At 42.5% G+C, this 13,452-nt stretch overlaps 1 long non-coding RNA gene across 2 annotated transcripts in view; it reads left to right on the top strand.

Annotated features, from left to right (window-relative positions):
* Nucleotides 1–13,452, top strand: part of LOC102386442 — a 99,913-nt gene that overhangs the window by 65,976 nt on the left and 20,485 nt on the right. For both annotated transcript variants that reach the window (XR_324517.1, XR_324518.1), the window contains one exon: nt 7,642–7,729. This is a non-coding gene — a long non-coding RNA (uncharacterized LOC102386442). The remainder of the gene's footprint in view (nt 1–7,641; nt 7,730–13,452) is intronic.

The following is a 13,452-nucleotide window of genomic DNA, read 5'->3' as shown; positions in this document are numbered from 1 at the left end:
CCTTCAAGACACATTTGGATGCTTATCTTGCTGGGATCCTATGATCCCTGCTGACTTCTTGCCCCTGGGGCAGGGGGCTGGACTCGATGATCCTCCGGGATCCCTTCCATCCCAAATGTCTATGAAATCAATGAAAGTCAGACTAATCATTATATTTGGGGTCAGGAAGGAATTTTACCCCATGGTCAAACTGGTACAGACTGTGGAGTGTTTCATCTTCCTCTGTAGTGAAGGTCATGGCCCTCTTTCGTGGAGCTTCTGAATGTATTTTAACAACCCTCCCAGCAGCTGGACATTGGCCACTATTCTCTACCTGATTTACCTGTGGAAGGTTAAAATGTTGTATCTTGTGACTGTGTCTGGGTAGACTGTGTACTTTTGCTAATAAGTCAGACAATGGATTTAGATAGGATGGTTTGGATAGGCATGATTGTGCTTTTTGCATGGGGTTGGACTATATGACTTCTAAAGGTCCCTTCCAGCCCTAGAAGGGGTTACATTTTTATGGAGGAGGAAAACTTGGGACACATCTTAGTGCTGTACTTGAGAAATAAGGAGCACATTTTGGAAAGCCTTGGTGCATACAGTGTAGATAGCAGAAGGGCTGCTTAGATTGGCTGACAATGTTGATCCTAAATGGTAGTACAGACATACCCTGTATTATTAGAAACATCCCTTTTCTTTTTGACTGTATAATACATGCTCTTGGATTGTAATTACTTTAATGAATTTTGTAACAGGAAACCCCTAGACCTTTTTCTAGAAGAGGGGGGAATGTAGCCAGGGGCAGGTTCCAGAGAGACTGAGGGCAAAAGGGCAGCAAGTATGAGCTGCCCAAGTGACCCGAGCCACAGGCAGCAAATGGCCGGGCTGCTGATGACTGACTCAGCAGCACCTGATCCTTTGGAGGAGAGAACTGCCTCACATGACCATAAGGGGGCTAGGCATGGGGCATATAAGCCCAGTTTCTGGTCATGGAAGAGGCAACTTGATCCTGGCTGCTGGAAGTCAAGATGCTATCAATGGAACTGGCTACAGTTTGGAGTCAGGCCAGCCCATGAGAGGTACTTGCTGGGCTGGAGAGGTGGAAGCGATTTGGACGATGGGGTGAAAAGCGACCTGTTCAAATTTGGTGCTGATACCAAAATATGGGGAGAGGTGGGCACATTAGCAGGGAGGGAGAGACTGCAGCAAGACCTGGATAGGTTGCAGGGGTAGGCTAACAAAAACAGGATGCGTTTCAATACTGACAAGTGCAGGGTGCTGCACTTGGGCAGTAGTAACCAGCAGCACACTTATAAGATGGGAAACTCCCTTCTTGAGAGCACGAAGGCAGAAAGGGATCTTGGAGTCATTATTGACTCCAAGATGAACATGGGCCGACAATGCGAGGTCACGGTTGGCAGGGCTAACCGGACCTTATTGTGCATCCACAGGTGCATCTCAAGTAGGTCCAAGGAGGTGATCCTCCCCCTCTACGCGACACTGGTAGGGCACAGCTGGAGTACTGTGTCCAGTTCTGGGCACCCCACTTCAAGAGGGATGTGGACAACACTGAGAGGGTCCAGAGGAGGGACACCCGCATGATCCGGGGACTGCAGGGCAGACCCCACAATGAGAGGTTACAGGACCTGAACCTGTTCAGCCTTCACAAGAGAAGGCTGAGGGGGGACCTGGTGACCGTCTATAAACTCACTTGGGGGGACCAGAAGGGTTTGTAGGAGACCTTGTTTCCCCTAGCGCCCCCTGGGATAACAAGGAATAACGGCCACAAGTTGTTGGAGAGCAGGTTTAGATTAGACATCTGTAGGAACTACTTCACAGTTAGGGCGGCTAGGATCTGGAACCAACTTCCAAGGGAAGTGGTGCTGGCTCCTACCCTGGGGGTCTTTAAGAAGCAGCTCGATGCCTACCTGGCTGGGGTCATTTGAGCCCAGTTTTCTTCCTGCCCAGGCAGGGGGTCGGACCTGAAGATCTGCGAGGTGCCTTCTGACCCTACTGCTGTGATTCTATGATTCTAAGCAACCCTGCCTAAGTATGAGGGCTCAAAGACTAGAGACCCAGAGGGGTTTATATTTGAGTTAGGACCAATTAGGGTGATGTTTTGTGTTTGAGTTTCATCTGAGAATCAGGTTGTGGCTGAAGGGGTAGACTGAACGCCACATAACAGAGTGCCTGAGGACATTCTATTTGTAAAGCCCTGCCCTGGGACGGGGGAGCAAGCCAGGCTAAAGTTGAGAGGGCCAAGACGAGGTGGGCAGGCTAGGGCTAAGGCCCAGGAGCCAAGGTCTGGGACACTGGACCAGAGAAAAAGGGGCCAAGGCCAGGACAGCTGAAGTCCCTACAAGTGCTTTGAGACCCGAGGGAGTGCTTCCTTAAAGGTGAAACACCCTGAGGGGACGCATAGACCCATGAGCTTGCTACAACTTGTATACAAGGTTATAACAGTACATTTAAATTAGCAATTTAATGTCCCAATCAACCAGCCATGATACTGTAATGCACTTTTCCCTAATGGAAAATTATTAAGTCCTCCTTCTACCAAATGATAGTGGCTTTTAATTCTCTTACTAATGAGAAAAATAAATTTCTCACAAGGAAGGAGGATTACCATTTTAAATGTTTTGCGACACAATGTGCATCTTTGTCCTTATGTCATTACTTTTTATAGTTGACTAAAATAAGTTCCAAGTCCAGACCATTCAGAACATGTTAATGTAAGTGAAAAATTTGGGTTCCCCCTCTGGGATTTGACTGAGTGAAGTCTAGTACGTGACTCAGAAGAACAAATATGTTAAGTATATCTTCTTTATGCACCCTGATTCTAGGATTGAGAGAATGCATTTTATCTCTGACATTTTTCACTTATAAAAAAACCTTTTAGTTAAGTTTTTTTTGTAGATATATATAACCAGCACAACTAGGGTGGCACAACCAAGGCAGGTGTCCTGGGTGCTTGCTTAGGGATGTGGCCAATGACACAGCAGCAGCCAGAAGTGGCTGCTGCTCCCATGTGTCTTAGCTGCCCCTGATGTCTGACTGTGTTGTTACACCTCTGTATATAATTTCCCCATTAGGCTGATGAATAGTTGGAATCCTTGGTGAGATTCTGCTGCCATGGAAATTAATGGAAATTTTAGCTTTGACTGCAATTAGAACAAGACTTCATTCATAATAATTAATGTACTTCCCTTTGTAGGCAGCAGGATAACAAAACTAATTCCAATACATGTTTAATAAACACTCTACAGTCTCTCTAAATAACTTTTTTGCAACATACATGCCACACATAGAGGGGTACCTGGAAGGGTGCTTTGAAAAGTCTATCTACTTCGCTTAACTCGCACTTCTTCATCATTCATGAATAATACACTCCTTCTAAACTTATGTTAATAAAACCTTTATAATACTCAAAGCATTGCATATGAGTATATTTGTAGAAAAGATAATGGAGCTCAGCTCTTGTAAACACACCACAACTCCTGAAAATCTATTAAATTATCATTGCCGGGAACTATGCACGTTATCTTGAAGGTGGCCTTTCATACGCTGTTCCCATGCAGTTTCATGCACTACTGCTCTCATATAATGACCCTATATCATGCATGATGATACCATGACTCACAGATGGCTTTAATACAAAAAGCCTTGTGTTGAACTGTTTTCTTCACATACACATTTAAAAACAAATTATTCATGAGTAACTGAACTTTTGTTAGACAACTTGTGCTACTCAAACTCTAAATTCATAAGGTTATTCAGGCATAGCCAGAAAAGAAAGAAACCCTAGTGTGTAGGATCATATGTCCTGACCAGCCCATAGAATGCCCTTTGTTTCTAAATTGGTTACTAGTAAGGTTTATTAAGCAATAGGGGAGAGCATGTTTGATACACATGAATACAGTCCTCTTTTTAACTGGGAGGTTTTTACAGTGTTTAGGTAATGGTATTATTTCCAGTGGATGGTTTCCCAAGATCGCCTGTGAGAGGCGCAAGCCTTATAATTGATCCAAATGGCCCCTAGTTAATACTGCTGAAATTAATGAAATTAACTTAGTGATTAAAATATGCTTATGAAACTATTCTTAATATTTACTATGGTATATCTAAGTGCAGCATAGGATAACATGCTATATAACTTGTGCAAAATGTTTCATTTCCTCTCTCTCTAGCCTATGATCTTCTTCAGTTTACTGTCAATGGGATTTTTTCTGCAGATATTTTCTTTTTCAGGATGTTCTTAATTTCTCACGTTCTGATCACTGTCCTCTGCCAAATGTTGCATTTATTACATAATAGGTGCAATGAGAATACATGACAAAGATCTCAGATATATCTATCTTCCTACAAAATAGATAGGTCAATTTCATTACCTGATAATTGCTCATGTTGAAATTGTATCATTGGCCTCTCCTTGAAAAGGTAAGATAATTTGTGAAGAATAATTCTTTTTGTGTTTGATATATTGGAATGCCCCGGTATGGATAGTATGGAATCACTCTATTTTAATTTTTTTATATTTTTTTTAGCTAGAGGAATCTGACAAAACCATTATGGGTGTAACCTGGTGTTAGCTAATGATGTGTCTATTATTCAGTTGGGGTTGTATGATTGATATCTCTGGGAGCAGAGTTTGATAAACACTGAGCCCTTTTGGAAATTCCCCTATATAGTTTTGCAGTGAATTTCAGAAAGATGTCATGTGTTTAAAATGTTTGACAATGTAATTGTCCACAAACGAATACATGAATAATCCTCACCAGTAATTATTGAAAAAAAAATCAACTGAACCAAGCACAGTGACTTGAACACTAAATTCGGTTATTAGAAAATGAAAAATAAAGGCATTTTAATCTTCTTTCACTGTGAAATTCAACATTATCTTTATTATCTAGTTCGGAGGTCATCAACCTATAGCCCGTAGATCAGATCTGACTTGTGAATAGTCTGGATGCTGCCTATCCTCAGTAGCTCAGGGAACTGACAGCGGACTCTATCCACAGTGGCAAAGGAGGTGTCCTCAAGGTCTTTTTGCCTGCCATGTTCAGTTTACTCTTGCCACTGCAGCAGGGGATGCATCAGCAGGGCACCTACCTTTGCAGAATCTATCTATCTTTGCAGCTATTCCCTTTGCAGAATCTGCTGATTTCTGGGAAGGACAGTGTATGGACTGCAGTGAGGGCTGGGTTACAAGCAACCACCCATCACGACAAGTTTGCCACCCCCTGATCTAATCATGTAGAGAGTCACTGATTATTTGATATGCGTATCAAATAATCAAAGTTTTTATATGTCATTTAATGGAGACAGCTAACTATATTATTAAGTGCCTCACATTTCATAGGATAGATACTGAAACCCTGCATGAAGTGACTGGTAATTGTTGACACTGGATTTGGACCCAGCACCTATATCTTTGTTTCGGGCAGGCACAACTCTCAGACCGACCACAACACCTGCCAGTCAAAAATAGGTGAATTTATTGATACAGAGTAAGAACAAAAAATCAACAATACAAACAATTCTATATCTACCAATCCTGGGGCTGTCATCAGAGTTAAAGTACATCTCGTCAGGATGCAGGCTCCACTATGAGGCTCTCTTAAGTGTCAGCAGTCTGGAGTTGGGATGCTGAGGTCCACAGCCCCCCTCCAGTGGGGTGCATGAGACAGGTTGCTGGTGTATGCCCTCTGTCCATGGCAGGCTTGGGGACCCTTCCCAAGAGATCGGGACCCCTCTTAGGGAGCAAAATGGGGAGGGATAGGACAAAGGCTGAGATGAGAAGAAAGAGGGAGGGACCCTTTGTTAATCTCAAATTTCTCCTTTTGTTCCTTCCCCATTGATGACTCCTCATGACTCTTCATTCATGGCTCTTTCTGGTTGGTTCTCTCTCTGTGGTCACTTGTCCATGTAGCCTTCTGGGCCTTCTTCTAATTTGGTCTGTTTCCCCAAAATGGGGAAACAGGGACTTAGGCCCCCCTGCTCATTGAGGCCTTGTTGCTGGTGTCACTTATCTTGTGTTATGGGACAGTATGGTACATACTTCTTTGGTTCCCAGGCTGTGTGTCCTTGTTGTGTTAGACAACTTGTCTGCCTTGAAGGCTGTGATCTTATGTTATAGCGTGCCCCCCTTCATTCTCAGGCTGTGTCAATCTGTTGGCCTTGTGCTAGACAGCCTTCTACTCCCAGGGCCATGAGAAGCTGTGTGTGTGTGTCTCCCAAACTCTTTAGAAATCCATTAACCCCTGCCACCCATCTTGACCCCTTATAATGCAGATATCTATACCTATAAGCCAATTCCCAAAAAACAGGCCATTAAATACCATTTCTAAGCCAACAGCAATGAGTGTTTGATCAGTCTTTAATATCAGCAGCTGTTACTACAAAACTCAGCTTCTGTTCTCAGCCAGTTTTGCTGTGTTAAACTGTGTTACATAATGCCAGATTAAACCCCTTGTGCATGTTGTTCTACATAATACGATGGTACAGTCAGCACTGAATTAAAATCCATTTCAGCTCGCTCTCTCTTTCAGCATAGTAGTTTGTTTTGTCTTCATTCTGGGCATATACGGAAGGTTTGTTCCTTTTACATAAAAAGAATGAGTCGAGTCTTCCTTGACATGAAATATAGTTCAAGTACAGTTGGGTATGGCTACACTGCATTACACTGCAGTGACTGCAGCACATCATAGACATACGCACAAGCTAGGTTTAAACTAGCTAAGTCTGGTTCAGGTAGCAGTGCAGCCATGGTAACATTGAATCAGCATGGCTAACTGCCTGAGTATTCCTCCTGCTTCTACAAAAGGTTATGAGCTCTGTGCTGCAGCAGCTATACTGTTTCCAGTGCCTAAGCCAGCTAGTTTAAAGCTAGATCAAAGTCTGACTGAAGGGTAGTCTAGTGTCATGTAAATATGCCCAAAATGTAAAAAAAACAGTAGTAGAATCAATTACATAAAGAAGATAATTTCCCAGGTTACTGTAAAGAAAGAAATACATTTCCAGCTACTAATAGCCTAGATTCATTTCACATGCTGTTTTATAAAACAAATGTTTTGTGCATTTCATAAAAGAAATACTGTTAAGTCTAAATTGTGTTATATGATGCATCTGACAGTACTAGAAGACACAGATTTTTAAATGTATGTTGAACTACTTACATTTGACTAACTGGGATTTTCCAATTCCTTCTGTGCCTATTTGCATCTTTAAGTTCCTAAATACCCTTAGGAATTTATCCTTAATTTTTTAAGGAAGGTAAAAAAGGAGCATGGCATGTTCCATTTTTCTTTATGCCTGATCCAAAATGTACAGAATTAATGGGAATCTTTCTGTTGACTTTGGGCTTTATGTCATATTTTTGTGTCTCAAAGTGCACTTTCCACTGAAGACTTCAATGACTCTGACATAAGGTATATACTAATATTTTCTGGTATATGTCCAGGAGATCCCATTGCAACGTGTAATAGAACTCTCGACTGAAGTCAATGAAACGGAGGTATGAAGAACGCAAACAATTAAATTGTTGGCACCCAGTAATACTATATCTTTAAAACAGAACATTGTCACACAGCGCACAGTATCACCAGAAGTTAAATAGTACTATACCTATTTAACAAGAGGAATTTCCTTTTCTTTCAGACCTCTTGCTGCTTTAGTTTGAGATGGTACATGACAAGTTTCCCTCTCTTGCTCCAAAATTTGAGATCTGGATACAACCAGTCAAAAGGTAAGCAGTACTCTAGACAATCTAAATCATGCTCTCCTTATTGGGAATGAAAAGAATAATCTTGGCAGTAAGTTTCCTTTATTGGGATGAGAAGATGAAAAGAAGCTTCATTAAATAGGAATAAGAACAAAAACTTGTTTGGAAACATCTCTTATACATATTGAGAGATTTTTCACAAAAATTATGGCCCCCAAAAGCAGGAGCTGAATGTTTCTTCAGGCCTTTTTGGAAATAGGTGAACCAAAAGTAAATGAATCATCAAACTGAGAACAACATTCTTAAATCATCTATGAGCTACAGTTTTTCCATATGTCTATGCACAAATAGAAACTAGGATAAATGTTTCTAAGATGAGTACAATGAAAGTAAACTATATTCTTACATCTACTTTATAGTCTTTATGTAATGTATTCTGTTTTATAAAATATTTAGCATCAATCTATGCATTATAAGTGAAGCCAGGAAAGAATACTTTATTAATAAACAGAGATGAAACTCCTCCGTTTCACTTGTCCCTTGAACTTCACTTGCAAATACACTATAGGTTTTATCAGATGTCTGACATTAAATTTATGGTCATTTTTTTTTCTGTAGAAATCAAAATGGGCCTAGAATATATGTTTGGGACATGGTATTTTCCTAAAAAAATTAGATACAAGGTGTGGCAGTGCTTTTAGAGCTGGAGCAGGCAGCTGGCAGGTTCTTGATTAAGGTGGCCATTTTAAAACTTAAGGCAGGCAGAGGCAGCAGTTTGCTGCTTGCAGCTGGGGGAGCAATATCACCCAGCTGAGCTGCTGCTCATAATACCTTGGAGGTAAGGGCAGGAACTATGGGAATGGCAAGAGGCTCCTGGTCCTGGGCATGACCTAAAATGGCACCCTGCTGGGGGTACAGAGGCCTGGAGGGACTCTCTCCCTCCAGGAGAGGGTGGGGTGGTGGGGTAGTGTCATTCAAATACCCAGACTTTAAACCTCACCAGTGAAAGGTGAGAAGGGGTGCCTTAAAATTCCAGCTCCCACAACTGGGTGGGTAACCCTGTAGTAGGGCCCAAGAAGGTGGATCTATATAAAAGAGAATGGGCTAGGAGCCTAACTCAAGACACCCTCAAATGGTCAATGACCAGAAGGGTCAAAAGGGCCAGAGTGCCCACAGCCAGGGGGCTGGGGTTCTGAGTGACATAGAGGTGAGGCCAGGGTCTGTGTGGCCAAAGGTCCCACAGAGTGGGCCACTGCTGAGAGGGAGAAGAGTGAAGGGAGCTTGGCAGCCCAGAATGAGGGTGGAGTAGACCGCCTGAATATGAGGGATCTAGTTGGAGTCCAGACTAGAACATTATGAGGCCCAGTGTGGGAGCCATTACGAACTTACAATACCATCTGCAAGGCATGGGCCATGGTGTAGGGTCAGTACAGAGCCATGGATAGTGCCCCCTGTCATTGGGGCATTATAACGGGCAGCCTCCCATTTAGAACGCCAGTTTACTATTCCAGCAAGTCGTGGCAGGAGAGACTGGGCGGACTGCCCTACTTAGACATGTGGGTGGGCCAACATGAGACCCAGCCCTGGGATGGCCCTCTGTCACATGAGGCTTCCACATATTAATATGCTGTGCATAGATATACTTACTGTATAATTCTGGAATGAAACTGCTGTTTATGTAAGACTGAGAAACTATATTATCTTCTTAAACAAAACAGCAAATTCACTCATAGGGCCAGCATGTGGAATGAAAGTAAATTGCTTCTTCCTTTCCAGTTCTAGGAGAAAAGAGATTGTTTTAGTTACGGGTGCAAGATGTGGTTCTTTCAGGGATGGTCTTCAATGGCAGAATTCTAATAGGGTTTGCTACAGCAGGGATCTGGTCAGGCACAGGACCTTCATAACCAGATTTTTCCCTATTGATGCCCCTCTGTTCCACATCTGACAAGGGCAGCTATGGGGTGGTACAGGATCAGCACTATAAGCTCTAAGGCTTACCTGGGATAATGGAATGGACAAAACATTCTGAGATACCTCTGAACGCAGAGATGCCTTGCATATAAAATGCAAATTGAACAACTGCAATAGCCCTAAACAAAGGCATGAACAGTTTGTACAATTGCATCTTTTAAAGAGAAGGGGCTTTATCATTTGGGAATATTTATCAGCTGATCCATGGCAACTGTTTTATTTGTTATCCCTAACCTGCTGTAAGTGAAGAGGGTAATATCTGCTTCAAGATCTCAGCCAGTCCAAGATGACAGCTTTGGCCTCAACTGGTGGCAACATTTTCATGCATGGACCACAATGTAGTTTGGGATCATGATAATGAAGGCATTAAACAAGCAGCTCAGAATTCTTCTCATCAGGCAGCAATGGTTTCCTGGAAATATGTTATCTGGTAAATCTGGCCCATCTAAAGGAGAGAAATGTTGATACTCACTGAAGACTAGGTGATATCTCCAAGTTAATGGAGTTTTAGAACATGTACTCCTCTATATATTTCTTATGTTGGATAAAGACTAGCCAATTTTATTTGACTGTTGAATAGTCTGACAAAAAGTTCATTGCAATATTGACTAAAAAGGGGATGGCTGAATTTTTTACGACTATTTTCAAGACGAAAATGTTCTTATTTTTTTGACTGACTATACTGATGGGACACTGTAAGGTCTTGTAATTCCTGCTCTTTGGCTCTCTTCTCCTTTTTGACCTGCTCTTAGACCTGGTCTGCTGTTGCTGTTTCTGTTGATCACTTAGGCCTTGTGTAGATGAAATGGCAGCCCTAAATTGAAGCAGTGGGTTTTTAAAAACACCGCTTCAATTTAGGGTTAAGCAAACCCCCATGTCATGGAAGCCTGTGTCTTACCTGCCTCTCCAGTGGTAGGAAGGGTAGGATGAGCTGCTGGCAGGCAGAACAGTCCCTGGGCTTTGGGGGTGGAGGGGGTTGGTGTTTCCCTCCACAGCAGCAGCGGCCCTCCCCCAGGCATCACCCACCCATAGGCACCCGGCTTGGGCAGTCCTGGCAGGCACCACAGCTGTGGAGGGAAGGGCTGGGTCCCTGCACAGCTTATGCAGGCAGGCTCCAGGGGGAAGAAGAAAAAAAAAGATCAGGCTCACCACTTTTTTTTTTTTCCTTCAGTGGAGCCTGCTTTCCTGGGCTGCTGCCAGGCTGCCTGCACTGGCTGGCTGCACAGTCCCTGAGCCACACAAAACCCGGTGATTTGCTCCATGGCTGTAGGGCAGCAAACTAAAACTCCTTGGAGGTGTTTTAGTTTGCTGCACCCCAAAGTCATTTAAGGCTCATTATGCCGCCAAATGTGCTAAAGCGGCTGGAATTAATATGCAATATGCTGCTAACACATGCAAACACCAACACCATTTAAGTGGTGCAAAAGCACTTAACCTGCTTTAAAGTGTCCTGCACACATGCCCCTCGTTTAGTTTACACGCACTCTTAGACTCTAAAGGGATTGTTTCCGTTTTCCTCTTGTATACTTGCTTTACTAAAGGGCCATACAAAGCATCTGATGTCACAGATGAGCACGTACAATTTGCCACCATTTCTTGAATATAATACTTACATTATGTGGAGTACACATTTATGCCATTCCTAGTTTGGCTTTATCAACATAAACAGGAACAAAACAATAAAAAGTTCAGCTCAGACTGCTTTCTTAATGTTGTCTTCTCATAAGTTTCCTTTCACAGGACTCTGCAATTCGTTTTCTACATGTTCTCTTTGGGGCATCTCTCTCCATGATGTGTGTGTGACAAGCCACTTTATACAATGGCTGCACTTGTACAAAGGCTTAATTCATTTTCAGCTGCTCATTTCCTTTGATCAGGCACAGAAGGAACCAACTGAAAAGCAAAGCAAAGCAAAGTGAAACACCCTTCCCATTTGAATGTTCAAAAATCTCATTGATTGATGAAAAATCAAATGACTCTTAACACACATCCTTACTGTGTTGTTTATTGGAATTTATTATGGAATCCAGAAAAGGATGTACAGTGGCATCTTTCTGGTAACTGTTCTACATTGTCTATATTTAAAAAAACATCTCCTGGGCTTATTTCATTATTCTTATTATAACTGAGGGCTGCACTGCTCCTCAGGGACCATTCCATCTCTTGAATGAATTACTCCTGACATTTCACTTGGAATTTGAAACATGGAACTTTTAAACATGAATTTGAAACATGAAACTCTGGTTTCAGGCAACTTTTACTTGCTGGTTTCATTTACTGAGTATACAACATATAGTAAAATAAGGGTTGGAAGAGAGATGAAAACCCACTTCTTAAGCGGATGGTTGGTTTTACCCTCTTTTTTCAATTTAGGGGCTGTTGATTGAGCAAATGAGCCTGGATAGCTTTCATGGATATACTTACTCTTGAGCTCTCAGAAGATTCAGGACTAGTTTGAGATTAACTTTCTGTAATAGGTTAAATCTGGGGCACAACTTAGCCCACTAGAACATGAGGTTTACCACAAGCTTATTGTTACTTACTAAACTACTTTTTGTAGTTTAATGATTGACAAAAGACAGAATGACCTGAAAATGGAAGGTTCTCAGCAGCTTTTGGCTCAGAAAAAGAGACTCTGAATGTCCAATACTTAGCCTTTCTTCTTGCCGTAAGATTGGAATTACTGGATTTTTATAGGTGCACCTGATATTAAAGTGTGGCCCACTGTCTTTTCTTATGGCTATCCCTTGAGAAGGACTGGAGCTTTCAAAATTGTCTGTTGCAAAATACACACAACCAGACATATACTGTGCTGTTTTTCACATTTCTTTCCTAATTGATGGAGACTGCGTGGGGGAGACAACAATCTGTACTCAGGAGAAATACAGTGAATCAGCCTGTTCTTTATGATGAAATGTTCTCTTGCGCAGCTGCTGTACCTTTGAGGGGACCCTTCTCCCCCCACCTCCCAATAAACTTCAGACTTTAATCAGAATTTAATCAATCTCAGTTTTAGAAAAGCAAAACACCTTTCACTGTAGTTTTGAACCAAAAACACTGTCTGACAGTGGAAATTAGTGTCTGTAACCCTGAAACAGTGAATAAAAGAACTTACTAAACTTGTACAATGGAGCTCATTTTACTTTGGCTGCTGGAGCAGCATTGATTAATCAAACTGGACTATTATTGTGTGAGTCAGGCACAGCCTCTGGTTGGGAGCAGCATGGAACCATATTGCACCAGGGGCAATTCTGGAAGGAATTTCTTGCTGAGTTCCCCTAGAGCAGAGCTTTCCAAACTGTGTGCCGTGACACATTAGTGTGTCGGCGGCAGTGTGTAGGTGTGTCGCGCGAAATGCAGAAAATTTTGCGGAAGGGCACCGCGGAGCTCCCTTACTCGCGTCTGCTTCCCTTGGCCCCTCCCCCGGAACTGAATTACTGTGTCGCGAAATGATGCATGTCTAAAAAGTGTGTCACCAACATGAAAAGTTTGGAAAGCTCTGCCCTAGAGTATAGGCAGGGTGCGCCAATTGAGAGACTGTTTTAGATAGTGCAGCATGTTATCTGCAGTTGTATCTGGGCATATTTTCTTGGTTCATGGGGATAGACAGAGATATGTAGCCCTATCTTCTCTAGGCTGTCTTCCACTGTGAAGGATGCATAGAGGGAATATTTACTGCCTTAGGGAGGCACAAATCTCTAGATAGTAGTGTGACCAGGGGTGGAAGAGGCTGATCAGGGCAACAGCCCTGAGTACTGCCTTTGTTGTGGGGGTGT

Source organism: Alligator sinensis, unplaced genomic scaffold (assembly GCF_000455745.1).
Source record: "Alligator sinensis unplaced genomic scaffold, ASM45574v1 scaffold141_2, whole genome shotgun sequence".
Taxonomy (NCBI): Eukaryota; Metazoa; Chordata; order Crocodylia; family Alligatoridae; genus Alligator; species Alligator sinensis.
Note: the sequence above shows the minus strand (reverse complement) of the source record. Positions and strands in the feature narration are given on the sequence as shown.